The 27,938-nt window shown below is 40.7% G+C and overlaps 1 protein-coding gene and 1 long non-coding RNA gene across 6 annotated transcripts in view; one reads left to right on the top strand and one right to left on the bottom strand.

Annotated features, from left to right (window-relative positions):
* LRP1B (LDL receptor related protein 1B) overlaps positions 1-27,938 on the top strand; it is a 638,345-nt gene that overhangs the window by 82,558 nt on the left and 527,849 nt on the right. The gene's annotated exons all lie outside the window — the stretch shown is intronic.
* On the bottom strand, positions 643-27,501 carry LOC143694463 (uncharacterized). Its single transcript, XR_013182949.1, has 3 exons — positions 27,298-27,501; positions 1,407-1,551; positions 643-1,290 (listed from the first exon to the last, which is right to left on the bottom strand). It is a non-coding gene; the product is annotated as an uncharacterized LOC143694463 (long non-coding RNA).

Raw genomic sequence — 27,938 nt, 5'->3', positions numbered from 1 at the left:
CTTAAGATTCAAGGCAAGGTTTCCATCAAAACACAGACCACTGTCATTTTTGTGGCCAGTCCACACCCTGTGTTGTGGCAGAAGAGCTGTCACTCCTGGAGCATTCATAAAAGACCTGAAAAGCATCCTGCAGACCAAGCCTGAATTGTGGCTCCTTCAGAACTGGCCAAAAGATTGACTGAGACACTCTTGTCCTTGTCACTGTGCCCTGTGTACCCAGACCATAACCCTAAAACAACCTGGGCTGGCCCCAGGCTTTTGTGAAATGTAAGTGTCCCCATAAATAACAGAAGCTGGTTACAATAATTCTTTTCTGAAAGCAGAGAAAATCTGTTTTCTCTCCAAAAACACTCGCAGGTTTTCTTAGAAGTTGCTAGAAAATGTACATAAAGTTATTTCTGCTTATACTGTTCCATACAGAAGCTCATACACAAATTAACTTTGAAAAGATCTGAGCTTAGCTAGAATGTTTTGTTGTTTTACCTAAAATCTGTACGTGAAACCCAGAGTAAATGTTCCTTCCTTTTTGCATTTAAACAGAAACTAGGTAGGTTTTCACATTAGGCAACAAAAATTATTATCCTAGCAGAGTGATTGAGATAAGCTCATTCAACCTAACTAAAATGTTGTCATTTTCAATAACTTTTCTTATTCTGCATGAAGAAAATCACGTTGAAGTCTCAAAAAATTAAACGAAATTACGGTTGCATAATGAAGCTGAGCTCTTTATGGCTGGTAATAGAAGAGCAAGAATTTCGAGTTTAGTAAATTCATAGTGGTTTGGAAATGTTATGACAGAAAGAGGGCAATGCAGAGACAATAACAGAAGAACTTTCCATCCTATGACTTTATGCTGCTTATGAACAGATTGCAAGTTCTGGCACAATCTGCAGCAGAAAACATATCTATTTTTCATTTTGCAATTATCAGAAAGATCAGAGGCTCCTATTTTTGCAGATTTTTGCTGGGGGAATTTGGCTGAATTGCTCAGAAGCTGATTCCTGGGTGTTTTTCTAAATCCTGTGTGTATAAACACATCCAGTGGTGACAGGGAGCAGCCTCACCCAGATTCACCATAACAGGAGCACCTTCCCCACCAAGAGGGACCAGCAGAGTGTAGCTCAGAGCATTTCCACAGCTCACCCCAAATTCCTACACAAGTCCTGGAGCCCTCTCTGCCTCCGGCATAGAATTCAGCTGCCTCCCAAATGTGCTGCAGCCTAATCCTACATAAAACACTGTGCTGTGAGACTTATGCAACCATTCCATCTCTTCTGGTTCAAAATTGGGCTGGAAGGCAGAAAAACAGAGAATAATGGTAATGGAGCTTTTCTGAACATCAGCATATAGGTGCATTTGATTCTGGCAAAGGGTCGTGGGCTGTCAGGGTACAATTCACCACATACCTGTATTTGTTTCAATTTGCTTATGCAGAGTCTTGTCAAAGTGATTTTTCCCCCCTCTCCAAGGCTGTTGCGTGAATGGGAGCTTCAAAGTGGCGCTCACAGAAAGTCAAACACGACTCGGTGTGCTCCATCTGAAGCAGCAGCTCTGAAACACACAAAGGGGAAAATGGAAACAAATGAAAACATCCTTCAGAGCCGGTGTTTTGCATCAGGATCACTGGCTGGGTGATGCAAGGGATGATTTCTGAGATACATTCTCAGAGAACAGAGAGAGCTTTGATACTGAATATACACGAGCTACGTGATTTTCACACTGCAAGTGCAAAGGGAGCCATGGACTTGGATTGTTCTGCTGGGGTTTTTTAATAAATTAGGGATTCATTATACTAATAAGTAAAGCAGATGCATGGCAAAAGGTGGTCTGTAATGAATGCAGAAGGCTCTGCTGTACATAACTTAGCAGAGCATTTGAAATGCTCTTTGACTTTCCCTTTGTGGATGCTCAGCTGCTTAATGTCAGGTATTTTTATACTCACAAACCAAAACGAGCTCCTCTGTAGTGCCGCTTGCCTTGTTGTTTCAGAGATTTGCAGCATAACAGAAGGTTTCTTAGTCCTTACTTTTGTCTCAGCTCCTTCCTAGAGCACTTAGCACAACTTGGGAACCTCTCTGATTTCCATTGAGTACCACCAGTCCCCTCTCTGTCTGCTGAGTGGGCACCAGCCACTTCGTCTCCATCCTTTTTCCTACAAGTTTTACAAAGCAGTTCCCAAATCCCAACCCCTGCAAGCAGAGAGAGCAGGAGGTTGCAATGAGCCTGAAAAGCACAGATGGTTTAATTCTTAACATCTCAAGAACTTTTAGAATATCATTGGGGCTAATAGCAGAAAAGATAATTAACCTTTCATCCTTGAAAGGCTTTCCCTAAATAGCTGCAATAGATAAATTTCAGGACAAATAGGAAGAGGAATTCTGCTTCACATCTTTCAGACCAGACAATGTCCATATATTTCATGTGTGAAATTGTGCTGAACACGATTTCAGTGATTTCCTGTGCTCAGGGCTCTAGATAGGCTCATGTTGTGGGAAAGTTGTGGGGTTTTCCTTTTTCCATTTGTAAACATTTGTAAGCATCCTCTAGTAGGAAGGCAGTGTCATCTTCAGCTCCCTATCACCCATTCCCAGACTGAAATACTGAGCTATTCAGCATTGTTGATCAGTCATTTCTCTTTTACTTCTTTCTTTGTGCAGGTTCAAGCAGTATTTACTGCTTCTCTAAACCAAGGTGCTCAAAGGAAATCTAAACCTCTGCTAGGTTTTCTGCAGAGCATAAAACAATATCTGCAACAAACTTCTTCAACCTTACGTGACCAAAAGCCTGGAAACAAGTCATGGCAATCTCTCTACATTCCTCCACCTGGAAGTTTCTCTGTGTCTCTTCCTCCTGGCTGATTCATGGCAGAGCTGCTCCCAAGGATTGCTTTTTCAGGCTACTTTTTGGTCCATGGCAGCTTCATAAGAAGCAGGAGAGGCCTTGAGGGAGCAGAGCCTGAACTCCAAGCAGGCAGGTAACTGGAGTGAGAGAAACAGGAGAGGATGGCATGGATGATATTCCTCATCCAAAGCATTCAGTCACTCTCTCTGACAATCCTTTTCTTACATCCCCCTGTCCCAAACCCAGCATCTTTTGTGCTGGCACATGAGACCTGCAGAGGCCTTGCACTCCTGCTCTGAACATGGCTGGAATGGCTCTCTGTTGCCCATCAAAACTAAGGGATGTCCAAACATGAGAGAGAAAAGTGGTAATAAATGCCACATGTGGTGAGGTATTTCAGGAATAGATTCCTTGTGGGCAGGAGGCAGCACAGCCCTGTAGATGCAGGTGAGAGCTGGTGCTAGAGCCAAGCCCAGCTCAGAGCTTGTGACTTGGGAAAAAAGTTTTGTCTAATGGGGGAAAAAAAGTTGAAGCAATCAGCACTGCAAAGTGCTGACTGAAAGAATAAACATTAAAGAGATAAAGCAGACCAGAAGGCAAAAGCAATCAGATTTGTAAAAGAGAGCAGATTCTGATTTTATCTTATGGAAATAGATGCAATAAAAGCTTTCTAACTGGTGTTGTATAAAGTTGCAAAATATTTTATGCAATAGGAGAAAAATTGATGCCAGTGGTTCCTTTAATATTTTATGGAAATTTGTTCAGCAAATAAATTGAAGTGGTTTTTTATTTGCAAACAGAAGGTAAATGGGGCAACTGAAGCTTATTTTTTTCTAAATATATTCTTTTTTCTATTAGATGGATTCACCCTATGGTTGGATAGCTTCTGCAAACAGTTTTTAGATACAATTTAAACATCATGAGCCAAACCATCCCTGACCATCCAGGACTGACTGTGTCTGGGGCTAGAAATGCCTGGTGTTGTTTCACCACAGAGCTGGACTGAGCTCCTGAGCGTGGGCCAGCAATCAGACCTGATGGCCAGCACTCAGAGCCTCTCTTAGTGTCACTAATGCAAACTGAAGTAGAACAGAAGTGACAGAGAAGCTGCAGCACATACAGGCATATATGGCTTTTCCCTTGAAAAGCAAGGGAGCCAGCACAATGCATTAAAGCAGCCATCTCCTTTTATCTGATAGCAGGGAAAAAAAATTAACCCAACTAAAAATAGTCAGGGCATTTTGCCCTATGATCTCTTTTCATCCCATGGATCAATATGCCCTGAGCTTGCATCCCATACATAAACAGCTTTCATGGCTGAGACGATCTTGCTATGCAATAGATGGATCTTTAATCAACACACCGTGGTACAGTAGGGCAAGGAGGGTGGGAGGTAACAGAGTTCATAAATAACTGAATTCAATCAAATTCAAACTAAGATAAATAAGAAAATGTTTCTCTGAAACCTCAAGACTTAATGATCATGGAGGCATTTTAGTGCCGTGGGAGAACTTTGTTGATAGTGGCAGGATTTTACCAAAAGTTTGAGGTTGTTCTGTGGCTATTCAGGAGTTGGACTCCATAATCCTTGTGGGTTCCTTCCAACTCAGGTTATTCTGTGGTTCTGTAACTGCTGAAAGAGTGGGGCAGAGCACAAAGAAGCACCTTCCTTTCTGAATTTATCACTTAGGGGTGGAAGGTAGAGGAGCAGGGGCAGGAGGAGTACACAGCACACAGGGATTGTGATGCAGTAAGAAATTAGGGCTGGATGTGAAACAAGTCCACACACTAAATACTAATATTTTTACATGCAAGGAAGATGTGTACGGTTTTTATCCATAAAATTATTAATAACTGTGAACATGTCTTTCTTTTTGGAGATCAATCTCTTTGTGGTTCTTTCATCAGTAAAGTCCTGGGCATGGTGTCCCAGATGAGTTGTCAGAGGAGCACTAAAGCTGCCCTGCATAGTTTTGTAATTTGGTCATTTGGTTGTCTGCAAGAAGAGTTGTATTTGGTTTTAAAATTTAGAAAGAATGATTTCACATATTTTGAGATTTTATTACAAAAATGCAGGCTAGGTCCTAAATTAACAAAAAGATTAAATATTATTTTATTCGCTTGTTATTTTTATTTCTTCATAATTAGGATGTAATTTTCTTTAATGACATTGTTCAGAAAGTTAATAGGAGCTGGCAAGTTCTCTGTGTAAGAAACAGAGGGCAGACAGCATCAAGATGCTTGTGCATGTGTGCCACATGTGAGATACATAGAAGAACCTGCAGGTAAAAACCTTTTTTTTTTTTTTATTTTTCCCTTCTCTGCAAGACTGCACCAAGTTAGTGCAGCAAGTAAAAAACATTTGAAGTGGGAAAAACCTGAGCATAATAAATACAAAAATTCTGCAGTAAGATATGTTCAGTTCTAAATCACATCTGGAGTATTCAAGGGCTGCTTTGTGAGGAAATACTGCTGGTTGAAAGAGGGAGATGTACATCTCACTGAGGCTGCACCAAGGTGTGCTGCAGGAATGGTCCCAGCATCTGCAGTGGCATGGATGCTTCAGCATTCATCCCTGAGCTGAATTTTTGTGGTTCTATGCTGCTGGAGAGTCACAAACTCCTTGTGATTCTCAGAGCATGACCCAGCCTGCCTGGGGAGGGGCACTGATTGTTAACCCAGGCCATCAGGATGGCCACGTTCAGTCCAGTCTGACAGACAGGTGTTCTGTCACACTTGCTTAATTTAATTTCTGCCCTAATACAAACTTTTATTAAAACTTCAATTTACAATTTTCATATTAGTTTTAAGTACAGTTCAAGGAAAAGATGTAAAGAATTAGAATTAGGCGCAATCCGTCGTGTCCTGATTTGATTTCTACCAACAGGAGAGTTCCAAAGAAGAAAAAAAACATCCGTGGAAGCATGGAATGCAAATTGCTCAGCATGCACAGAGTCCTGACACAAGCTGGGTGTTAATTTATTTAAAGCTCATGATATTGTAATGAATTCAGGGTTTGCTTGGCTTTGAGGGAGAAACTGCATATATCAGGTAGCAGTTGGATATAACATTCCAACTGCTTATTCTGGCCTCTGCTATTGTGGATGGAGCCCACGCTGCTTCCTCCTTCACCCTTTGAAAGCAGCAGCAGAGCTCCTCAGGAGTGGGATCAAATCCTTGTAGAACTGTGCTCTGGAAGGAAGGAAAAAAGGAAAGAAGGAAAGAAGTCCATTATGTGGATGAGACAGCATCCCTTCAGCGTGGGGCACACTGTGTCTGTTCGATCAGGTGAATCACAAACTCAGAGGAGGAGAGGCTGAGCCATTTAAATTTTATAGCCACATAAATTATAGATGGAAATCACTTCTGGAATAGGGAAAATTACAATTGCCGTGTTCAGACCGACCATTCGTATGGCAGCCGACGGTTAAGTTTTGCGAGATGGTGATCACTGGTAATAGTCACTAGTAATAATTTTATTTAAAATTCAGCAGTGCCCAGAGACTTCAGTTGAGCTCAGAGCCACTGTGGGAGTCTTTGCACAAATACCTGACAAGAGACCTTGGCAGGGTTTTAGAGCAGGAGATAAGAATTGTTATTATTCTCATTTCAGAGATTTAGAGAGATCGAGCAATTCGGAAATGGCTCCTGGGAAGTCTGAGGCACAGCATTGCACTGCTGTTAGTAAGCAAAGAGGAAATCCAGCTGACAATTTGTTAACCGCATTTCAGCTATTCTGCCATTTAAAGTTGTGCCTTTCCCACCTTTGCTATTTGGAAATATTCAGTGTTTCAGTTCAATTAATAAAAAACTTCTGTTTAAGTCCATGACAACTTTTTTCCCCGTGTTTGTAAAGTTCCATATATATTAGTTCATAACCACTGCTCAAAGACATTCTCTTACTTCATATGCCAGTGCTATGGGGGATTTTTTTGGTTTTATTTTTCCCCCAGTATTATTTTAGAGTTCAGTACATAAATATTGAAGTTTTCAACCCCAAGTCCATATAAGCAGGAGAATGATAAATATAACATTAAATTATGCATGGTGTAATAGTGCCCTAACCACTTTCATGTTCACCAAGTAAAGTAGAGGGAAATAATTTGTGTCTAAACAAGGGCAGCATTTTTTACATTGTGGAGGTCACTGGAACACATTGTTCTCATTAGATACACAGAAACCTTGGGAAGGAGTAGAATCCTAGATAAGCACAAGCAAATCTCTAATGGATAGTCTGGGAATATGTCAGCTGATTTGTAAAATGTAAATGTTTTATGAGTAATAGGGTTTTAAAGCTGATTTTGATTAATGAAATGCAATCTACTTATTCCTTCAGCAGTCAGCCTACAAACATCTAACCAACTAATTAGTCTGTTTAGGTAAAGTATTAAATCTGTCTTTTGTTTAAAAATAGGAAAAAGAAAAACAGATGTGCTCTGGAAGGTATGTGCAGTAAGGAAAAAACCTTCATTGGTGTGAATGACCTGATTACAAAAGTACAGTAATTACATAAAACTTTGCAAGGCTTTGTACTTCTAAACATACTGACAATTTCAATCTCAGAAGTTAAATTATTAAATAGAAAAAATGGGGGCAAACAAAAAATTATATCTTTGTATTTTGCAGACTTTTGCAGACTGAAGCAAGGATGGTTTTGTGAAATCAGGCGAGGTCATGAATTTTCCAGCCAGTTTAGCAATCACTGGGGTTGACAAGGTCAGAAAGTCTAAGGAGTCCTTTCTTGTTTATGGGTTTAATTTGCAGCCCTTAGTGCTCTGTTAGAGTGTTGCACACCATGACATTTGTGAATTGGACTCCTGTGGTGGTACACTGGAGAAGATGCTTCCAACTAGAACTTGCTGAAAGCCTTTGACACAGAGGTTCCCTGTGCAGGACCACTGGTTTGAGTGCCCATGATATTTGTGATGGGAAGCTTTGAAATGGATTGGGCAGATTTTTTTTTTTTTTGTTCTGGTTTTACCATTCTGCCATGTTCTGGTTTTTCTTGGCTGTCCCATTTAAACAAGCAGACTCATTCCAAACATGTTCAGCCCCAGCATATTCCCCTCACAGGTATCCAGTCACAAGACTGAAAACTGCAGGTGATTAAGACCAGTGCCTGAATAAACCATCAGTAGGTTTGTAAACCCAATTATATTGGGTTATAATATTTACAAACCTCTATAATTACATAGTCTGAAGAAGAGGGGTATTGATACACCTTCATTTTGTAGCCATGTCCATCAAATCTGGCAACTGGAGAGCACTCTAAAAGCCAGCAAGATGATACCTTAGCAGGGTAAAGAGAAGGGAGGGTGGCAAAAACAGCTGGAGAAGGCAAATGGAGGCTCATCTCATTCCCAAGAACTCTGAAATAGTGCCCTGGTTGGGCTGTTCCAGTGTAATCCATGATGGTGCCCTCTGAATCAGAGCTTGGAGTAGGGCCTGAGATTGGGAAGGTCAGACACATGCATGGGGTCATTCCTCAACACTCCAGCAGTGCTGGAGCTGTTAAAACACTGCAGAAAACCTGTATTTCATCCCATATGTGTTTGGCCACTGATGATAAAATGCAGTTCTGCTACTTCACTGAACTGTGAGTTTTCCTGCCTGCCTCACAGCTCCTCTGCTGCAGTAGGAAGGCTTAGACCTTCATCAGTGCTAGAGGCTTTTTCTGTTGAGAATTTTCTCTGATTCTATTTCACATTATCTCAGAAATAAACTGTTGGTTTTGCTGCTGTTTTTTGATTTTTTTAACAGAATATCTATTTTCTTTGTCAGTGTTTTTTTCAGATACATTTCATATCTGTCTCTTTCCTCTGTCCTATTTCCCATTAATTCTCAAAATAACGTGCATTGATTGTTCTGTTCTGGTAGCGCCAAGATCATCATGGCAGTACATGAACTATTTCCCTTAGGAAAGGTGTTGCTTCTTCCAGGAAGAGAAGAAAACAGAAAAAAAATATATGTTTCCATTATATTTCTAAAACAATCTAAATTATCTGCTTCAGTACATGTGTAGACAGTACAGTGGAGCAAAGTCGAACCTGTTTTCTCTTGTTTCAGAGTTTTTCCATTATTGCACATCTTGATCATTTCTTTAAGTGAAGAAACTTCTGCAAGAAAACATCACACAGAATTGCTCTATTTCTCCATTTTGTGTGATCAGGAAGATTTGGTACATAAACGCCATTTCATCCTAGAACTGTACTAATCCACATGTTATTAATTTAAGTGTTTCCTCAATCCTGCTTAGGATGACTTTGGTAAAAGATCCTCTGGCTGTTACTCAACAGGCTTATTCTGCTAATATTTTCATGATTATCCCATTCTCTCTCTTTTGGATGAGAATTAGGATTTATTCTTCAACTACTCTGGAACCTTCTCACCCTTTCAAATATCCCAGGGGGATCTTTCATAATTCTGTTACTGTTGCTCCACAGCTCTAGCTGTGAAAGCTCAGGCAAAGCTGCTTAACAAATAAGTGAGCTCACTTTGGGGAAAAAAAAAAAGAAAGAAAAAAACAACCCAACAAAAACAACATAAAATTGTTGGATTTACCCGGCTTTTATGTTTGACACATCAGTGCCACATGTCATTTTGCTGGGGTCTCCAGTTCCTTGGCTTTCCTGCAGTGTCTGCATCAGCAAAAATGGGTTGTCAACCAAGAAGTGACAGAAGCCATGGATCTTGCCCTTTGCTTTCTGTCGATGCATTTGTCAAGTCTTTTAGTAAGATTTTTTTTATGTTTCTTGAGAGATGCTTTTAGCACTTACCCTGTTTAATACCCTCTGAGCATTCAAAAGACAGCAGCTTTACATCAGGAGAGGTTTATAACAAGTACAAACAGTGAAACATTGCCATCTTTCCACAGAGGAGTGGGAAGTCCTTGGACCAGGACAATGCCTCAGTAGTGGGGATGAAAGTGGGAATGCTGCTGGTTTCATTCCAAGCTTTGTGGCACAACGATATGACAAATCCTCTGGCCACTGCCCCAGCTGTGGAGGGATAGAATGTAAGAAAATAAAGATAGCGCAGAAGGTAGTCTCATACCTGAGGAGTTGCAGCTGTACTAATCACCAAAGATTAGGAACAGGCTTGCCCTTAATAGGCTACAGCTGTGTCCAATAAGAAGATGAGTGCTACAAAAGAGTGGGGTAGCTGGGTGAGGGGAGAGATGGAGTTTGTTGGTTGTGCTGTGAGGAGATGCTCATGAGAAATCACTGAAAAGGTAAGGGACCTTTGCAATAAGATGGCAACACCCAACAACCTACAGTGCTTTGGCAATTGTTTGTTGAAACAGAGCAAGTGATGCTGCCCAGAAAAGCAGTGTCTTCCTGTGAAGGTCCTGAAATCCCAAGAATATCCATGGAAGCACAAAACAATTAAGTGAAAACTGAATCCCAGCCAGCACAGTTTGGTTGGTGGAGATCCCATCTGAAACATGGTGGTGAAAGAGCCTCCACTGTGAGGCCACAGTTAGTTCATGTTCATGCTTCATCACTAAAAATGCTGAACACATTCATCATTGGGACACATTTATTTTAAAAAATGGACAAATCCTTTTTGCTGTAACACTGTTAGCCCACTTTTAAAAGTCAAAATGGTTGTACATTCTGTTAATGTGTTACTGGAATAAAATCATGCTGCACATTTAGGGCTGGATTATGTGGAGAGCAGCCAATACTTGTAGCATTGATTATGAGGTCTATGCCTAAGTAGTTTTCTTCCTGATTTATGAGCCAGACATTATCATTCATTGAGTGACAGAGTAAGCTACTAGATTTGTTAATTGGACAATAAACCACGCTTTCATTCTCCTCTTCCAGTGTTTTTCATTAAGGAGAGACATATCTAACATTTAATGAAATGCTTAAATAAATAAATGGATACAGAAATGTTGAGTATAAACCCCTTGCTTGTTTCAAGAGTAGTGTATGGTGTATTTATTAATTAGTCTGGTGAATGTAATTAAAGGGCTATAAACTCTGTGAGGAAGTTAACCAGCCTTGTAATAAACACCAATTTACAGGTACAGTAGGTCAGCTGGTATTAAGTAAAGAGGTAACCTGCATAGAAGCTCATCTTTAGCAAGGAGAAAATATAAATAAGTTATCTTCATGAAAAATACAGCTGACCTTGCAGATGCAAAGGCAGCAGATTGCAATGTTTTCACAAGTTCATGTAGTTTTTTATCTCCTAGCAACTGTATGTCATTTACATATTTTACCACATCGAACATCTTAAAGAGATTTTCTGATGGCTGCTGTTGGAAGAGAGTCATTGTAGTGTAGTTCCTGGAAGACTGTTGTTTTTCATAACTGTGCTTAATGTCTTTATGGGAGGCTCTGAGGTGACATAAAAGGTTTCAGTGTAGGAATTTGATACTACAAGCACTTTCAGATTGTTTTTTGCAGTGTTTACAAAAACACTGGGGTCTGAGTTCAAGAACTGGTGCATCTACTGCTGACATTAGTCTGAAAGACACCAGTATAAAGTACACATATATACATAAATATGAAGTATGTATATATATATAAATAAAAATTGCATAGCCACTTTCTATATTAAAAAAAAATGTGTACAGATTTTCTTCATTAAGATTTTTCTTCATTAGTTCTGCTCATTAATTCTCTGATGGCTGCTTCAGTTAGCACATGAGGCTGCCAGCAATGGCAAGGGAAGGAGTCTGGGGCTGTGTTCTGGCACGTAGTAATGTTTCTGCCCAGAGGGTCAGACATGAATTCACCTGAACATTTTTATTTGTATAGAAATTCTATCATTCTTGTACCACTAATGGTAGTAGGTGGTGAAATTTCAGAAACCAGGACTGACCCCATGAGAATACTGGAGGTAGATGTAGGACCAAAAGGCATGAGGAGGACTGAGAGTTTGTTGTTGTGTTGTCCTACAGTCTTCCCTTTGCTATAGGTGGGAAGCAGAATCCTTACAGGATCTGAGCTGCTGTGATGAAGCAAGGGCAGGACAGAACCTCTCTCACTGTAGCACATGGAAAACCATTTAAGTTCATTTGAGCCTCATCAGCTGAGCCCATGAAATCACAAGCACTCTGCTCTCTTAGAGATAAATCTGATACAAGCAGCACTAGATAGCTAAAACTCAACTTTGCTCACAAAGAGAAATGTTAAAGAACTTGAAAGCAGATCTTGTGTTCCCAGGAGTTTTTCTGATCGCTGAGGGCTCTAATCCTGGGCAAAGGGAACAGGAGAGGGAAGACATTAGTAGCAAATCTTCTATTAGGTTGGCATCAGCTGTAGAGAGCCAAGGACAGAACTCAGGGTTCAACTTCATGGAGCAAAATGCAGGCATTGAAATGCTGAGCTCTGGCTTTTGTCTCACTGGAAAGCTGGGCTGTCCTGCTGGAATTAATCCAGGGTGATCCAGAATCTCTCCTTAGGTGCTCTGTAATCCAACACAGCCCACAGTGTGAGCATGGCACCTGTTCTGCTGTTAGGAGTTCAGCTGTGGTTGCTATAAATCACTCTTCAGCCCCACCAATTTTCTATCAATGTAATTGATTGTGTGCTTGTTTCTCTCTCCCAGCAATTCCGTGTAATCAGTTATAGCACCCCAGTCACAGCAGTTGCTTTGGGAAATTTGTGAAATGACAAGGGACCTCATGCAAGCTGTACAAAATTACCAATTATGGAACTACACAATCTTTTCTAGGATGCCATAAAGTGTCGTTATTCACCCTAAAAGAGAATGTCTAAACAGATCGGTTTCTCATCAAATGCCATTGCTCAGGGATCTGAAGAATATGGAAATGCCTGAGTTTAAATCATCTGTATGCCTGAAAAAGCATAAGAAATTAGTTTCTTGAGCTATTTTTATGAGTTTTTTTCCTAGCTTGCAGCTAAGTCATGCATTATGGTGAATCATTAACTACTGACTTTTATAGCTAATCCTTATATTGCCCATTTTTAGCTTTGATGACAGTTTTGGGATACGAGATTGTATAGACCACAAATACTCATCAGACAATGAATTACCTGTTTCCAACATGTCCCCAGGTTTAGTCTTTCACTGTAGAAAATTCAGCAAGAAACTGACCTTTATTTGTAATGTGCTTTGTGCTGTTCTTTGATTCCTTCCACAGCCTCACCTTCATGGGGAGTGATTTTCCCATCATTTGGGAGAGATGCACAATTCAATTCCTGCTACACATAAAATCCCCACCGGTCTGTGCAGAGCGGAATAGCTCCATCTGCAATGCCAAGTGCTCTGCATTCCCTCCCTGTCACCAGGGAGGGGACAAATCAGCTCAAACTGATGCCTGTCAGGATAAGATTGGAGGGACAAACCTGTTTGCTTGCTACATTTCAATTGGGAACGAGTCAGGCCTTTAAACTCCAAAGCAAGCCCTTCTGTAATTTCTTCACACGGAAATGCAGATAATCAAATCTTTTTCTTGCCAGAGACAATGTAATTTTATGCTTTGATTTATTCTGAAGCATTCGATTTATAGTTATCCCTAGCCCCGAAGAGTCCTGTTAGAATTGAATAAAGCCAGCAGATAACATCCCAATTAGAGTTTTCTGCAGGGAAATAAGATAAATAAAGGAAATTCTGCCAAAAAGAGATCCTTGATGAAACCTGGGGCTCATAGGTGTTTTAGCACATGTAACTCTTGGTGACAGTGACAAAATACAGATAAAACTGAGACTGTAAATAGAAAAATATGTGGGTTTAACTCTGTGTGTGTATGACTCAAACTATGGAGAGATGCAGAAGCCTTTACTGGGTCCACTTGAAGTCTGTGGGTGTGGGATTTTCTGTACCACCAGAAAATGCCTGGTGTGGCCAAAGGCTGAAGACAGGTGTCCTTCTGAAATGGTTAGTACAATAAAATAAGAAAATAGTTTGGGAGAGTGGGAGTGAGACAGATGATGGAGGTGGCACCTTCATACCTGAAGAGGGGAACAAGCACAGCTGGGTCACAGCCTGGTCTGGTGCTCTCAGACCTCACGTTGCTCTGGGACCTGCCTGAGCTTTGCAAGTCCCTTAATATAATAATAAAAATAATAATAAGATGCTTTGGGGAAGGAAATTCATGCTAAAAATGGGTGGCAGTGAGGGGGAGTGATGACTGGCAGGGCCACTGGAACTTTGTGCGACACAACCATTGGAGGGCCAAGGGGGTTTTGAAGAGTTAATTTTGGCTTGTCACACATCAGACAGGTATGCAAATCCTTAAATTTTTCCTTTGAATCTGTCTTCTGCATAGCAAAGGACAATTTAAAGTGTGCAGAAAGATATAGCTGTTTCTGGTTGCTCCGTCTCAGGAACCTTTCAGCATTACTTACGACTCAGTTCATCCTCATATTTTTATTCAGAAAGGTTTCACAATATTTTGTTTTTTAAGGAAAGTGAAAAGCCCATGTTGAGGTTCAGACAGGTGTGCATTAATATTGAGTGATTTGATTTAGATTGACACTTTGAGATGCTTTGGTTAACCTTCAGCTCTCTGAAACAATTTTTTTTGTTTCAATTTTTCAAGGAAGCGGTGGCAAAAATCAAACTCTATGGGAAATATTTACCTGGAAAATTTACAAGTGTCTCTTCTTGCAGCTGAGTTTCTTGGGTTCATGTCTAGGGGGTCAGATTTAATCTAAGTAAATGTATGTAGATGATACCTTTATACCTCCTTCTCTGTGCCAATATTACCATAGTAGTCAGGGGATCAAGGAATTAATCTGTTTAAGTCTATCAAAAAAAAAAAAAAAAGAAAGAAAAAATAATATTAAAAATTAAAATAAAGATAATCAGTTTCAGCTGGGAGGGCTGCTGCATGTAGCTGGTTGCAGAGGACAGGAGTCTGGAGCTGGAGGCAGGGGCAGGGGAGGATCATTGCAGGGATCCAGGCTGGTGTGGGGTCAGGGAGGGGAGGGCACAGCAGTGGGGTGAGAGGTGCTGATCACATCACCTGCGATGTGTGATGTACACAGATTCCACCTCACCTGTGTGTTGGTTTCCACGTCTTGCTGTGCCAGTTCTCAAAAAGATAACAACTGAGCCTAAAATACTGACTCATGCCAAAGCTGAAGTTTTAATTGTTTTGAGCTGGTAAATGTAAAACTAATAAAGAAGGTGAGTTTTGAGCTTAATTTAAAGACAAGCCTCATCATAAGCACTTGCCCTGCCTTGTAAAGGTGAGACATAGAGCTCGTTCTGTTCACAGATGCAGCAGCAAGGCTGGGAGTATTATGCAGTAGATGGTGGGTAATGATGCTTTAAGGGAGTGAATATAACATTTTTGAATTTTCACAGCTCTCCTTTTTGTTCTTTGTGGACAGGAAAACAATTAGACCTGCAAAGCTCTGTGTGAGGCTCTGGGATAAAGCGACATATCAAACGCCTTTTCTCACGGGGAGGTTGAAGCCTTGTGGGTAAACTTTTAAATAAACAGAAGATTTATTCACAGTAGTTGGGTGCTCTTGTTCCAAACTGAAGGCATCCTTTTAATAAAAATTATCCAGTTCCTTCTTCCCCCGTGGGCTCTGAGGGTGTGTGTCCGCAGGGGCGAGCGCGGGGAGCGCGTTCCCTCTGGCTTTGGATGCCTCACAAGTCTTTCTGTGTGTGCCTTAATAGTCCTCTGAGGGAACTGAAGTCTCATTTTGTGTGACTCTGAATTTAAATCCAGGTCACAGAGATGTTAAATAGCAAATGACACATTTACTGTGCCGCCCAGCTGCCTTCTGTAATGCAGCAGGAATGCTTTCTGAGCAGGGACAGTATGCCAATATTAACTTATATACAGGTTGTTTTACTGTGGAAGCTAATGGTAAAAAATAAGGAAAAAAAAAAATCAAGGGATGCTGCTCACATTTAAATAGCTACTTATTCCCTTTGCACCTTCTCTCCTGAAGTGCTAATGCACTTCCCTGACTGAAGAATTCCTAAAACAGGGTAACATTTATTCTTTTCAGTTCAAACCATTGCATTTATATTTATTATTAAAAAAAAAAAAAAAGAAATAATCCCTAATCCATTCTGGTTTCAAGGTCACCAGAAATCATGTCAGTATGCTGTTCTAACTCCTGTGCTTAGTTAAAAACTCAAATTACCTCTTCAGTTTCTGGTCATTTCTGTAATATTCTCCCTTTGTGAAGGCACATACTTTATTTCCCTGGGAGAAAGGTGGTTTGTCAAAGGTTGCTGCATTATTTGCAGCCTTACAAGTAAATAATGAACTTGGACACCTGCATTCTGTACAAAAAGGCTTTGATCAGGCAGATGGAGAATGTGTTCCTGGGCATCAAAAAGGCTCATCACAAGATAGAAAAGATGGGGATATTGGGGTATTTGCTACACAGATGTCCTTGTTGGAATAGTACTGCAAAATTCATACCCAACCAGCAGCTAAATGGGCTTCTCACCAATAGATGGAGACAAAAAATGTTTTTCTTCATTAACCTGCCTTGTTCCTACTGAGAAGGTCAGCTTACCTGCAGGTCCTTCTCTGGTACTGAGTTTGTTCAAAGCAGGTGTGTAGGTGAATTTATTTCCTTTTTGTCATTGTTGCTGTTTGGGGTTTTTGTTGGTTTGGTTTGGTTTTGTGTTTGTTTTTCCCAATGAATACTTAGATGAGGGATTTAGCTCTGCTGGTGGTTTCTCAGGTGCCACAGTTGGTTTTCCCTTAATTCATAATGCTGTGGAACAGCTTTTGGGTTAATGACCTCAGGTTTACTTCAGTTTTGGGACAAGAATGAGCTAACAGTAATTAGGCTTGTCCTCTGTCTTTTTCTCTGTGCATGTATCAGTGGTTTCAATTTAAAAGTTAATCTCATATTGCATCTGACCCTCTTCTGAATCTCTCTGGTTTCTAGGACTGTTACCTCCAGATCTAAGTTAAAACTTTATTTTTCCAATCACCAGTTGCATGGGCTCACCCCTTTTGTATTTCTTAGGTGTTCTAATTGCCACATTTCAAACCTACAAATTTGTTCTCAAACCCTTATTAAGCACTGACATTGTTGTCTTATAAATCTAATGTTGATTAATGTGTACTAAGTAAAAAAAAAAAAAAAAAACAAAAACACAAAACCCCCCAAGACCAATACTGTTCTGCCATCTGTTGATTATGTTTTACTGTGCTATGGTGAATCACTACCTATTTCTGTTCCTTGAATCTAAATATAATTTCAGTTTACTTCTGATTTCCTGAAACCCCAAATTACTGTGTTTAATTTATAAATTGCTTCTTATATATTCTGCTCATGGCTGGTGAATGTAATTAACATTTTCTTGCAAAAAACCTGTACCTATAAATATCAAGGCCATGACACACATTATTAATTTTAAAAAATGACAAGGATTGTTGGTTTTGCAAATATATAAATAGCTCCCAAAAAAATGTGCCATAAATCTTCACATCTCCTTTCTAATAAGTATAAATATACTTATTTTGTGGTTATTAGGAAGGGGATGTGGGAATACTGGAGTAGTACTTAAGTATCACACCAGGATCAAGTTAATGAGACCTGGAATCACTGCTCAGTACTGAGCAGCCTTTCCCATGCACACAGCTGATTTCAGTCCTGTGTGAAGGAATTTTGCATCAAAATATAGTTCCTAAATGTCCTAGGGTGACGTTATGATGCTTGTATCCCCATTCATGTGTTCTGTTAATATTGGATATTATGTTCTGTACCTTTAAGACCGGCTCTGAAGCGGGAAAGTTTTGTTTTGGTTTTCTTATCAGCCTGGCGGGACACGGAGACTGCGGCTTTTGCTTTTGCTGCTTTTGCTTTTTGCTTTTGCTCTCTCGCTCTTGCTCGCTTTGCTTCTGCTTGCTTTTGCTCCTGATTTTATGTCAGGAGGCATTGAGGTTCCTTCTGCTGCATCATCATCATCATCATCATCCACTGGTCGATTGGTCTTGTCTGTGCATTTCCCACTTCTGGTACTGGTAGCAACAGCCATTGGTTTAGCTGCTGGCTTAGGCTCACTATCTGGTTTGGCTGCTGGCTTTGAGCCTGTGGTGTTGGCTGCAGCCTGAGTGACTGGGATAGCTGATTTATCTCCCTGCCCCCCTGCCTCCGTCTGCTGTCCTACAGTCTCCAACAGAGTGCGATAAGCATATGCCAGGGCCCAGCTCACTGCAATGACCTTTCTCTCCTTAGGCTCATCCTGGTATTTCTCTTTCAGATATTTCCCCACCTCAGCTGGGTTCTGAATTTGTTTATGGGGAAAATCCCAGACTATAGGGTCGGAGAATTCCTTCAGGATGTGGCCCATTTCCTCCCATTTCCCACACCACTCAGGATGTTCCACGCCTGGGTCTACTCCTGAGTCAGGGGTCTCATCAGCCCGTCTAGAAATCTCAGCCCTCATTCTGGAGAGACAGCAGACTGTATAGAGGAAGGTTACCAGATTGAATACAAGAAAGATGGTTTCTCTAACATTCAGGGGAAACTGAACATCCTTTACTACTGACGCAACCGATTCATAGGAGAGGAAGGAAACTAACCTAGGACCAAGGCAGTCTGGCAGCTCTGTCTTTTCATTGTTAATTACTTCCCCAAACAAACCAGTTTGGATTTCATGTGGTCATTGCTCTGTTCACAGGTTGGAGAATAAACCAACCCACTTCAATGAATTTGAGAAAGCAAAGACAAGAGTAATCTGTGCAAAATGGATTATAATCTGACTATTTGGGGTGAATTTTGAGAGCATCATTGTGCCTGTGGTGCAAGTCAGTTGTTAGCCCTGCTCCTCTTGTTTGGTTGCTCCTGGTTGTTTTGGGTTTTTTAGGATTGTCTTCTTGCCCTTTTTTCCAAGGCCTGGATCCCGGTATTTATAGGAATTCCCTTCAACCAAAAGGAGTTTACCTCTTACTGCTCATTTTTTTATAATTAACTAAAAATATGAGATTTAAACACAGAGGCACAATTTTGAGCTTATCAAACAAGCAACAGAAGTCCCTTAAACATAACTAAGTTTTTAATTACCCACTTACTATTGATCTCAGGCTTCAGTAATATGCAGCAGCAGCAGCACATTTTTCTGCTGGGTTAGGATGTAAATTTGGGAGGATGAAACATTTTCAAGTGTCTGACTCTTGTTCCTGGAGCTGCATTTTCCTGTTTTCTCCCTGGTAATGATTTCTGATGGATTTTCTTATTTTCTTGGCTAGATGGCAGATCTTTGAAACCTTTCTTATCTGGCATGCACAAACAAGGCTTTTCTTCACCATGAAATATTCATAGAATAAAACACTTACAAAGATGTTAAAGGACATGGAACATTTAGTCCCAGTCCAAACCTTTCCAACTTCATTTAACCCCAGAAGGGTGGAATTCTCCTGGGAATTACCACAGAGTTGTGAGTCAGAAATAAAGTAATAAGCTTCAAAATTGTTGCTCATTTAGCCCTAAGGGCTAAAACCTTGCATAATGGGTTTCCTTAAAAATAACTGCAAGTAAACCTGACAGGCTTGGCTCGAGCAATGCAAAGTTTTAGCTTGTTTTTTAATGTACTCAACTCACAGTTTTATTAGTATTATCATACTAAACTGAATTTGGCCATGAACAAGCCCAGATCAACTGGGGATTTGATTAGGACAAGAAAATTAATTGTTACTGGGATTTAGAGTTGATTTGAGCCCACTAAAGACAGGGTAGCCCTATATTTCACCTTGATTAAAGAAAAAAAAATCTAGTCAGGTATTATACAATTACAGCAAAAGTGACATCATGATTTATTATGTCAAACCGTTTCTTTCTTCTTAAAGCACCACAAAGGTCAGTGAAAAACGAGGCTGCTGTGTAAGATCAAGAAAGAAACTGGTAGTGTGAATAAAACTCATGAATGTCATTTTTAATTTTCAGTGTCCCTACTTTTGTGGCTGGGAGCCAGACTGTAGCATTTCCCTTGCTTTTTAAAAAAAAAACAAAACTATATTCACTGCTTTTTTCCAAGAAGTTCAGTTGAACTCCCTGGAGAGTGAGCATCAGACTAGAAAAAAAAATCTGCAAACTTTTTTGTATGACAGAACCTGATCTGATGGGATTCCTAGTAATTTTTTAAAATTTTTTCTTAATGCAATTTTGTGACAAAAGGATGGGGAGAGGTTCCTTAGAAAACCTTGCAGTGGCACATGCTGGCAATGCACTGCATTGTCATGGAAATTGTTTCTAATTCTTCCAACTTGTAGTGCAATTAAAAAACAGGAAGAAACCAGCCACCTGTGCTAAAAGAATTTGTACATCCATATTATTTCTAAATTAAGAGTATAAATAGCAGAGGAGATGAATGGCAAGCATCCAGCAGTTGAAGACACTTGTGCAAGTTGTTTAGTTCTTCTGAACTGAATTACTCAGTTCTTATGACCAGTAGTAGTGTGACTTTACACAGTCTTGGTGACCCAGAATTACAGAAGCCTTTTGATCCTTAAGAACTTCACTTTGATTGATTTGTACATTTCTAATGGTAAATGTGATTATCTTTAATGTGACAACGTTGTCTTTAGGATGGAGAGCAGCTCAATTTTCCTGCCTCTTTTCCCCAAATGTTTTATATATGTTTTCCATGCCAGACACCGGATCATACCAGAGATCACGGAGGTCAACAGTCATTTTTTCAGCTGACTGCAGTGATCTTTGATGTGCTTGGCAATATTTAACTGAGTTCTCAAATGCTGTTGTTCCTGCAGGTCAGGCTCAGAAGCTGCGATGCAGGAAGACTGAAACAAGTCAAATAAACCGATTGTGCTATAAAAACAAGCAATCAGCAAAGTGCTAGAAAATCCCATTTTGGCAAGAAAACACTCCAGCTTTGTTCTTTGGTGTTATGATGTGATGGAAAGCCCTCAGCAGTGCTATAAATTTGTGTTACATGAATGTTTATCTCCAGACCTCTATGCGTGCAGTGTGTAATTCGAAACACAATCCATGCTCTTTTCTCACACATTTGTTGCTTTGCCTCTCACAGTCTTGGTGTTTTTTACAGGAGGTCTCCATTTCCTACAGACTTAGGTGATTCTGATAAATTAAAACAAGCATCTCCACAGACAGTGTTATTTCAGTTCATGTGACATATTCCACTTTACCACAGATTGCCTGTGGTGCACAAATCTGTTACTCGTGGTAACGAGTTCCTGTGTCCACGACTTTAATCTGTTTTATAAAAAGTGGATTTAAACCACAGTAAAAATGATTTATGGGGTTTACAAAGTCTTTCCACTAGTTTAGCAAGATTAATTTAAAATCATGCTAAGTCAAATAACAACTTGTGGTAGATAAGGCCTTATTCTTTCCCTATCTTTCTGTTTCACATGTCCCTTGTTCTTATAATCTCTTATGACTATGTATATTGCATGACATATTTTGGTATAATTTAGCAACAAGAACTTCTGAGCTTTTTCCCTGCAAGCTGCAGGAAATGGCCAGATTTTTGAAAGAAGATAGTTGCAGCTTTCTCTTGTAAAAATAGTGCTCGTAGTACCTAAGGCTCATGGAAAATCCCCACATGCCCAGTCAGCTAAATGTCTAGGAAATGTCTCAGTCTTTGAAGTCCAGAACACAGTGATTTAATTTATGTTCATGTTTTGATAACTTGCTGAAACCTAACTGACTTCAGCAGTACAACATTTGGGAAGGGAAATAGGTTGGCACCATAATATTGCTGCACGAGTCCTGTGATCTGTGGGTGGAAACTTCACATTCCAAGTTCACTCTCCTAGGGGTATTTGTACGTGGAGTTTGTCTAGTTAGAGCACATGATGGGAAGAATGTGGTTGTGGGACAGGTGATTATTGAATGGCTCCTATCATGGAAACAAAGAGAGGGCTATGAAATAACTGTCGATCGAACATAGCCAATTCTAGTTAAACATAGTAAAAGGAGGCAATTTTGGAAGAAATCTTAACTTCAAGTAGTTGTATATAGTGATGTCAGTGCTAAAGAGATGTGGTTGCACCAGCTGCCAGCCCATTCTGTTCATACCCTGCTTCCCTGGCCTGGCCCTTAATCCTGCTGCTGTCCCACCTCTGGAGAGCAAGAAGGCCAAGAGTGGCCTCACATGTTGTATAAGAGGCATCTTTGGATTCACAAATGCTCAGGGAAAGAGGCTTTCACTTAGCTCAGCCAGAAATGCTGAGGACAGGCTCTTCCTTCTGAATCCCACCAGCTGAGTGTACCTTGCAAAGCGCCCTGAGAGGTGCTTTGGGAACAGGGGATTGGAAGTAGGCAATAGCAAGGATTGTGTAGGGAATGTGGGAAGGCTAAACAGGTAAAATTCGGAATCTGGCATTACATTAATTGTGTGGTACTGGGGAGTAGGATGGATTAGCATCCCTGGCTTTTTTTTTGAGCGTCTAAAACCAGGCTGTGATGCCCTTAGCAAAAATGAACACAATAATATCCAAATTATCCTCCAAGGAGCCAAACACTATTCAAGCAAATACTGAGAAAAAACAAGTTCAGAAAAAAATTCTGTGAAAAATGTAACTCTTTTCTAGGAAAAACAAACAAAACAACAAAACTAACAAACTTTTCAAAACTTCTTCAGTGATGCTCCACATCCAGGCTGTCTGGGTGGGATTCAATACAAGACTAACCTGAATGTCAGCATCTACATGCAGCTGGTGTGTCTCATCTGCCATGCCAGGGCAGACCTGATTGATGAAGCCATAGAGCCCTGGGGAGTGGCTGGCCCATCGTGTCACCCTGCAAATTCCTGTGTCTCCATGTTGGATCTCCAGTGGCAATGGATTTTTGGCATCTGGCTCAAAGACAGGTTTATGAATTCCAACATGGAAATGTAATGTTCTTGTACTGAGGCTTTCTCGCCATGACCTCAGCCAGCCATGCTATTTTGGAGCTTATAAACTTTTAACTCCATCTTAATGAGGTTGAGCTAGTAGAAAGTCCCATATAAATAATTTAATAATATGTCTGGATGAAATGGCTGCTATCTAACTGGTAGAATAACAGAAGTGATTAAATTAAATTCAATATACACATTAGCCACTGAACTACACAGCCATAAAATAATGAAGAGTGTGGTCTAAAGAGTTGTCTCTTTTCCTCCCACGGCTTTATAATTATATCTTCAGGGAAATGCCACAGCTCAGCATTTAACGATCTGCCATCAGAGACATTTACGAGGAGATTTTCAGGGAAGGAGAGAGTTGAAGGTGTCTTTTGTACCAAAAAAAGCAGTCATTGAATACTCTGGCAGTCACCTGCTGAGAGGAGCATTGATCCATATATTTACATATCATCTGAAGTTAATAATTCTAAGTTTTTCCTCAAAAGAAAATCCGCAACAAGGTCACGATCTCCCAGGAATTGTTTGGAAAATAGAGCATAAATCTTGGGCAATGTCAATCTGTCACTGCACTGCAGCAGATTTGTATGGTCTGAGAGAGCACAGCTGATCAGTTGAGGACACTGATTGTGTTCCACGAGGAGTGAATCTGGCAACACCCAGCCCCTTTTCCATGGTGACACACAAGGTGCACTGGGAAAAGGGGGAGACATTTGCAGTGTAGGAAGCAGTGGAATGAAGTGCTCATGGAGAATTAACAGATGGCCCAGAATAAACAAATGGAAAAATTAGCAAAATACTTTTCCTAGTGCCAGACTATAAATCAAATTGAAATATCCTGAGTAGCTGTAGCGGGTATGGATATGGAGATGTGACTGTTACTTTGAAGGTGGAAACTAAAAATCTGGATGAAGACTAATGTGTTAAAGGCTCAGCAGGAGAAACTTGCAACTTAAATACATCTTTAATTTTCCAAATAGACAAGGAAAAGTCCAGGTTGTGGCTGTCAAGTGTTTCCAAGACATTTCAAAACACTGCTTTCATAACCACTCATCTCTTAAAGCAGATTAGGTTGTCCAAATGGATTCTGAAATACAGGGAAAGATCAAGTACCCTTAAGAAGAAAAAGACAAACTTAAACAGACCTGTGAGTGCATTTATTTGAGTCACTGAAATGTTCAATAAGAGTTGAAGAAGTCTCTTTAATTAAGTTGCATGCACTCCTAATCTAGTGAGACAGGGATTTCCAAGGGGATATTGTCAGTTTCCCAGTGAGGTGGTAACAACATCCGCTGCTTTGTCATTTGTAGTGGCCGTTTATCACTTGGATTTGTCCCAGCACAGGCGGTCAAAGACATAAATCACACTCTTCTGTACTCACAGCACAAATCAAAATACAGTGTACTATTACATTTTATCCATTTTTAAGGTGTTAGCTCCTACTGACCTCATTCTGGAGCCTCGCAGAGTAGTTCAGCTGTTTGTGTGAGAGATGCTCTTTTCTTTTGAGCATCCTCTGCTGCAGCCCGTGAACAGGAGAGTCCCTCATCACTGCTGGGATTTTGCAAAGAGGGAATTACCAAAAAAAGCTGGTTTAATTTCAAGCTCCATTAGACACAGTGTTTGCCAAATGGAAGAAGACCAAATTGTTTGGAAATCTTGTCCTGAAACCTCTATGCTGGTATTAAAAATCAGAAAGAGTAGGTAGTAATAAACAGAAATCATGTAATGTATCATCTGAATCACTCCCTTTAAATCACTTTTGAGTCTTTTAATTTTTATTTTTTTCTTGTGGAAATGTAAAGTACTTACTCTGGGAGTATTGATTACAGAACTCTAGTACCAGCCTGGGATTTCCAGTACTAGATTGTTGAAATCAGTATTTGAATGGCTTGAAAGTAATTAGGCTATGTATAAATACATATATATGTGTGCATACATAAATTTTCCTTCATTTTTCTTTATCCTTCTTTATAAATGTTTAAAATTCATGCATGGCACTTTATGATGTGAACATAGCAATTAGGGGAAGGAAATAATATAATTACCAAGGAGTAAAGCTGATTTTAATCCAATCTATTATTTTTACCATGAATTTTAAGTGGCAAGATTTCATTCCTCCGTCTACATACTGAAGTGCTTGTGTTCACACAGAGCTTTTCCCTCAGGAAGGTTTGTGCTCAAGCCTCACCAGATGAACTGCCTCTGTGATGCTGGTGTGCTATTCCTCCTGCAAATGTTGATGCTGGGGGTGGGGGTTCCTGCCCAGGCACTGAGAGCTGGGTCCTGTTGGGTAGGTTGAGAGGTGTTTGACAATTTCACATTTATATTCAAATGACAAAGTCATAATCAAGTTCTCAGGGTTCAGCCAAAGTCATCTGCTTGTTCAATGTCCAGCTGAAGTAAATGCAGGGGGAGTTGTTGTTGGCAGAGGCTGAGCATGAGCCAGCTGTGGCCAGAAGGGCTGATGGCCCCTGGCTTATATCAGAATGGTGTGGCCAGCAGGACCAGGGCAATGACTCTGTCCCCCTGTACTGGGCAGTGGTGAGCCCACACTTTGAGTCTGGGTCAGTTTTGTCCCCTCGCTACAAGAAAAACACTGAAGGGCTGGAGTGTATCCAGAGAAGGGAACAGAGCTGGAGAAGGGTCTGGAGCACCAGGAGCAGCTGAGGGGGCTCAGCCTGGAGGAAAGGAGGCCCAGGGGGACTTTATCAGTCTCTATAGCTCCCAAAAAGGAGATTGTAGTGAGGTGAGGTTGGTCTCTTCTCACAGATAACAAGCACTAGGACAGGAGGAAATGGCCTCAAGTTGAGCTGAGGGAGGTTCAGGTTGGATATTAGGGAAAATTTCTTCTCTGAAAGGTTTTCAGGCCCTGGAGTGGGCTTCCCAGGGAAGTGGCAGAGTCACCATCCCTGGAGGTCTATAAAAGATGTGCAGATGAGGCACTTGGGGACATGGTTCAGTGCTGGGCTTGGCAGTGCTGGAGGAACGATTGGACTCGATCTCAGATGGCTTTTCCAGCCCAAATGATTCTATGATTCTGTGTTCAGTAATTAATGTAAGAAATATCTCTCTGATTATACTAAGAAGCAGGTTGGGTCTCTGCTCTGATGTATGGGTTCAATTGATCCAGCAGCCAGAGTGATGGATAAGGAGGTGTGTGAACTCATCCCTGCAGGCTGGGCTGACGCCATGGGCTGCAGCGTGAGCCCCAGTGCAATTTGTAGGTCTGCCAAGGCCAGGAGTAGCTGTCAGGCATCTGAACTGCATGACTTTAGTCTCCTTTTTAAAAATTTTCCCTACAAGAGATATTACCAGAATTGCCAATATTAAAAGTAGCCTTAGTTTGGAAAACAGGGACCCTGGGGAGGCAATAGTGGTGCAGGATCTCAGGCTCAGCCCCATCACGGGGTGAGGGGCCCTCAGCCTGGAGGTGCTGCCACATGTAAGGTAGACAAGACAGTTAAATTGGTTCAATGGATCAGATTTAAGCTGAATCTGATTTAAAATGAATCTACATTTGTGTGCTTGTTTGTTAGGGAAGATGGGATCAGTTGGCAGAGCCACCCCTGGGGGCTGCGCCGGCCGCCCACCAGCGAGCGGTGTTGATATGCAGTGCCAGCAGCAGGCTGAGCGTCCTGGAGTGCTGCAGAGTGAATGCCAGCTCGTTTAATCTCTGTCAGCATGGTCCTCCCTCACTTCATCCGCTCAAAAGAAAGTTTTAAAGGACGCATTTAAAGAAATGTTTTTAGGATTCGTTGGAGGAAGTGTGTTCCTGGGTGTCTGTTGGCTCTAGTTTAACCCCTGGTTTTACATGTGTGATTTTGGAATCACTTCCAGTGCCAGGGATGGAGCATTTAGTTCTTATTGTGTCTGGTAATACAGTGATTGCTCTGTGACTCAGGAGGGAAATCACAGCTCTGTGAGTGCTGGGCACTGTTGAAAAAGTCAGGGCTTACCAAGAGGTCAGAAATCTGTGGCTGGAGTCAGATCCGTCATTGTCTGTCACCTAAATTTTGTATACATATGTTTTGTATTCAGGTATATGTATATAGATACCCGTATTCCTCTCTCTCTCTGTGTTTCTGTGCATGTATATCAAGGTTAGTTAGGAAAGAAATTATCATAATCTTATATAAAGAACTTTAAAATAAATATTTTTCCATCTGAGTCTGGCATGAAACAAGCAATTCTCACCACTTTAGTGCTTAATTTTTTGAAGATCTGACGGCTCGTTTTGAGAACGTGCTGCATACATTGGCATGTTTGCATTTGTCAAATCCTTTGGATGCAGCGGGGAGACAGGAGACTTTTACAGCCAGGAAAGAGCAGCTCCTGTAGCCTTTCCTACAGAAGCCTCCTCTCCCAGAGCAGTGATTTCTACTTCCCAGGGAGCGGAACTCGGCACACACTGCTCGGCTTTATTGCAAGGCACTGCACCAGCTGAAGAAATGGATCCACTCATTCAGGACAAGTAAGCAAATTCAGCTGGCTGATGAAAGGAAGCCTAGACAACGGTGTTCAAACACTCGCTCCCATTTCCTCCCCCCGTCCCCAGATGTCTGGTTTCAGTTTTAAAACATAATAACATTTCATTAAGGAGTCATAGCAACCCCTCACTAATTTGTGAAGAGTACATCGTGAGCTACATTCTGTACTTACCAACATTTGAGCACTTTAGATCTTGTTTCATCTCATTAGTGGATGTTTATGGGACCTGAGGGTTTCAGCACTCTCTGACAGCTGCACCACCACAGAGATGTCATTTCAAAGAGCTGGATATTTAAATTGCTGGTTCTGGAAAAATTTAGCCACGGGATGGCATTTACAGGAAACAGCAAACCAGAAGAATGTGCCGTGTTGGAAATTGCTTGATGTTAACCTCAGAAAGAGTGGAAATTCTGCTCTCCCACTCTTCTCCCCCACTTTACTGGACCGAAGCCTTTTTCCCCTGAATGCTCCAGTTAGGTTCGTGCAGGATTTAATTTGTATGAAAATAAGTGTTCTTTTTCCTCCACTAAATCTATTAAGCAGTGCACCATTTAGTAAACTGTCAGTGGCATCTGTTGGAGAAAAGGCAAATAAAATGCTGATGCACAAGGAGGTAGTTTTTCCAGATTATTGATATGTAGTTTCACAAATTTATGAAAAAAAAAATCCCATGGCACATGATTTATTTGGAAATAATCCACCAGTCTGCTTTTTGTGGCTTTGTTTCTAATATCACTTTTCTTCCCCATCACAATGTAGGGTTTTCTCTGAAATGAACTAACAGATAGGAAAAACAAATGCAAGTGTGAATG

The sequence above is a fragment of the Agelaius phoeniceus genome, chromosome 7 (assembly GCF_051311805.1).
Source record: "Agelaius phoeniceus isolate bAgePho1 chromosome 7, bAgePho1.hap1, whole genome shotgun sequence".
Taxonomy (NCBI): Eukaryota; Metazoa; Chordata; class Aves; order Passeriformes; family Icteridae; genus Agelaius; species Agelaius phoeniceus.
This window is presented reverse-complemented; position numbering and strand designations above follow the sequence as displayed.